Source organism: Nelumbo lutea, chromosome 5 (genome assembly GCF_056320005.1).
Source record: "Nelumbo lutea isolate HS-2025 chromosome 5, American lotus-T2T, whole genome shotgun sequence".
Classification (NCBI taxonomy): domain Eukaryota; kingdom Viridiplantae; phylum Streptophyta; class Magnoliopsida; order Proteales; family Nelumbonaceae; genus Nelumbo; species Nelumbo lutea.
This window is the reverse complement of record NC_142688.1, coordinates 59,862,169-59,865,933: the sequence shown is the minus strand read 5'-3', so window position 1 is coordinate 59,865,933 and position 3,765 is coordinate 59,862,169. Positions and strand designations below refer to the sequence as shown.

At 49.3% G+C, this 3,765-nt stretch overlaps 1 long non-coding RNA gene across 1 annotated transcript; it reads left to right on the top strand.

The window, feature by feature from the left end:
- The first annotated feature begins 233 nt into the window (after positions 1-233).
- On the top strand, positions 234-2,437 carry LOC148852649 (uncharacterized). Its single transcript, XR_016099004.1, has 3 exons — positions 234-1,117; positions 1,191-1,630; positions 1,743-2,437. It is a non-coding gene; the product is annotated as an uncharacterized LOC148852649 (long non-coding RNA).
- The last annotated feature ends 1,328 nt before the right edge of the window (positions 2,438-3,765 follow it).

Genomic DNA, 3,765 nt, shown 5'->3' with positions numbered 1-3,765 from the left:
CTCCGCGGACGCCAAAAAATGCTATAAACTATTTTCGATCTCGAGGGACGTGCAGCCGGTGCCGTTAGATTGCTTTGATCTTGACTGTTGCTTCTCTGGTACGGTGACTATAAATAGGGGGTCCTGAGACTCATTTTTCTCACCACAAATTCACGAGTTTGTTCTGAGGTCGCGTCAGGATCCTCTAGCTCGCTTTTTTCTTTATTTCCCGAGGTCAGACTTCTTTTCGGTGATTTTGTTCTTCCCTGTTCTTCCTTTTTAAACATGTCCAGTTCCAGTATAGACAGACTCTTAGGTAGTTCTAGCGAGGCTAAGGGTGTCATGGGGCAATCCATGGCCCTTGCTGGGGAGATTAGCTCGCCGCAGGGTGATTTCCCTCTTCAGCTTTTAGGGGAAGCTTCTGCTCCTGAAGTTGAGCCATCTCAGCACGGGGAGACCGAGGTTCAGGAAGAGGGTCCGTCTTCTTCCCAGATTCGGGATCCAAATGACTTCGGTTCTTCCACCCTGACTTCCGATAGGTTGATGTACCTTGTAGCTCACTATCATCTTCCCGATAGCTTGGTTTTCAGCCTTTCCCTAGGTCAATACCCTTGGGCTCATGATCACCATGAGCTCACACTCTTTGAGGAGCAGCTTGTTGCTGGGCTGCGTTTCCCTCTCCACCCCTTTATTGTAGAAGTAATCAAGTTTTTCAACATGACTATCGACCAACTTCATCCGAACTCGATTCGGAACATAGTTGGTACGGTCTCACTTTTCCACGAGTACAACCATCCCCTGTCCTTAGACATTTTTAGCCCAGTCTGTGCCATTAAGAGGAACTCGATCTGTCTGCATGGGGATGCCAGACAAAGCTTTTACATTTCTCCTCGGCCCAGGTTTAAGATCCTCTTTAGCTGTCCGAACAAGGTTCCCTCCTAGAAAAGGAGGTATTTCATTGTCCACAACCCTGAAGGGTGGTCTTTTCCAAACCACTGGAGGGTAGCTATCAAGGATCCCGAGGTGAGCTTGGATGCAACAACTAGGGCAGTCATCAACTCATGGAGGGACCTCGGCCTTGAGATGAAGGATTTCTTGGCCGAGGAGAAGCTTGTGCGAGCTGGTCTGAGACCTCCTGGTAGGTTTTCCCCTTAGTTCTTTTACTTATTAAGGTTCAGATTAGTTCGTGGCTAACCTTCTATTCTTCACAGTCATCATGCCGGAGGTCAATGCCAGGAACCTTTTCAACAGTATGCAGAAGGGGAAGAAGAGGAAGGCAAAGAAACCTCATCGTGAGGTCAGCCCTTCAACCCCTGCCCCGCCCGAGGTCCACATCGCGGAGCTGATCTCTGCCGAGCTCCCCCAGGAGGAGGTCCGCCCTCACCCTTCCGTGGTGGATTTGGAAGAAGATGAGGGAAGTGCTCGGCAGGAGGAACCAGAGAGCACCCCAGTGCCTGAGCCGGAAACTGCTCAGTCTCCTGAGTCGGCGAGCACTTCTAGACCCTGAAACGAGCCTCCGAAAAGGAGTATCATGACTCACCAATTTGGGATTCGCAAGAGCGAGGAGGCCATCTTCTTCGAGGAGGTCACGGATTGGGCCGAGATGCCTACGGCTTGGCTTGAAGGTCGGGCTGCCAGCCTCTGCATGGTGGTAGGTGCTTTTACCTTGTACTTTTGATTCTTTGTGATCTTTTCAAAAAATGTTCTTACCTCAGTTGTTTCCTTGCCATGTGAACTCCTCCATTCATGCGCTGATGTGTCAGTCGCAAATCCATTTGAGGCAGTTTCTGGGAGCCAAGGAGGAGGCACAAAAACTACATCGTGAGCTTGATAAAGCTCAGGGCGAGGTGCTCCAAGCCAAGAAGGTGGCTCAAGGTCAGAAGGAGTCGATTCTGTCTTTAAACAAGGAGAAGGAGAAGCAGCAGAAGCAGATCTCCGCACTGACCTAGGACAAGGGGAGACAACAAGAGCAGATCTCTGTGTTGGCCGAGGAGAACTTGGCGCTAATTGAGGAGAGAACAAGGCTTCGACAAGAAGTTGAAGATCTCAAGGCGATGGTGCAAGAGCGAACTCGGATCTTCGAGACCGCTGTGGAAGAGGCACAAAGCCAGACTGTGGAGCACTTCAAGCAATCTTCAGAGTTCCACGATCTCCAAGTCGAGTATGGTTCAAGCTCCTACCGCTCTAGCTTTAAGTTATGCAAGTACGTGATGAGAAAGAAGTTCTCCGACCTCGATCTCAAATCCATCTCTGCGTCTAAGCTTACTCCCGAGGATGCAGAGGCGGCAAATGCAGAGCCCAGCTCGTCAGAGGAAGGGAGTGACGACGAGGTCAAGGAGGAGTGCCCTTCGAACCAGGAGGATGCGAAAGATCATATGAAGTCGCCGAGCTCGGGTTAGAACAAAATCTATGTACCTGCATCTTTTGTGAATGAAATACCAAATTTCGAATAATCCTTCGTGTAAAAGATACTCTAAGTATAGATAGCTTCCGATCTATGCAACAAATGTGTAGATTACCCGAATTGTCGAGCTACCGAGCTGGACAATAAGTAAGGATAATCGTAAAAGAAAATTTTCTAAGTGTTTGTTACCCCGAACTGTTTGCGAAGGTTTAGTAGGGGTAACTCCACGTAACGTACGCCGAGGTGGGTGACATCGCGAGGCATATACCCGTCCTGTCCGTGCACAGGCTACTTATTTGGAGGCTGGTTGTCCCTTATGGGTCTAACCTATTCTTATGTGCCGCAGTGGGCTAGATATCATAAGGCTTATGCCCGAGTTGTCTATGCCTCAGGTACTTGAAGCAACTTGCATATGCCAGTGAGGCAACCAGGTCTTATGTGGTGCTGAGATCCCTACCAATTCGGTACTTTAGCCCTTAGGCTTCGGGGAGCGACTCGTAGTCCACTCCTAAACTTTGCCCATGCCGAAGAGGCGAATGGGTCTTATGCAGTACCGAGGTCTCTGCCTGTGAGGTGTCGAGCTGCCTATAAGGTGTTGGGTTAACCAGGTGCCAAGCTAACTGTGAGGTACAAGGCTGACCAGGTGCAGGGCTGGATTGATGAGTTTCATTGCTCTTTAGAGACCTACAAGTAACTAAATGTCAGAGAACCCGGGGTGGCTAAACCGATGGAGTCAGTCCGATGGCTAAGTCAGTACTCATAGTATACTGCAGGCTAAAAATCACAGTCTGAGAGCTAGAACTTACTTACTTGCTTCGGGGGTTGGTGCCTTAAGTTTGGCAATCACAAGTAGTATCGCCTTAGATTGCTGATGTTCCGCACTCAAGATACTTGCTTTTCTTCTAGGGTTTCAAACTCATATGTACCTTCTCCAAGTACCTGTTTTACTCGGTAGGGATCTTCCCAGTTTGGTTCGAGCTTACCTACATCGGGCTCAAGTACCATAACTTTCCGAAGGACCAGGCCCCCAAACGGAAGTGTCGCTTCCTGACCCGAGTGTTATAATACCAAGCTAGTAGGCTACAGTCCGGATATATGCAAGGTTCCATACTTCTTCCACTAGGTCGAGGTTCGTACGAAGCTCATCACCGTTTTCTTCATCGTATGCTTTCAGTGTAATGTAGGTACCTCGATCTCGGCTGGGATTACTACTTCCGTGCCATAGGTGAGGTTGAAGGGGGTTTCACCTATGGCGGTCTTGATGGTGGTTCGGTAAGCCCATAGTATGTTGGGCAGCTCGTCTACCCATAGCCCCTTATTTTGGGCTCAACGAGCTTTCAGTCCGCAGAGTATGGCTCTGTTCATGACTTCTGTTTGCCCAT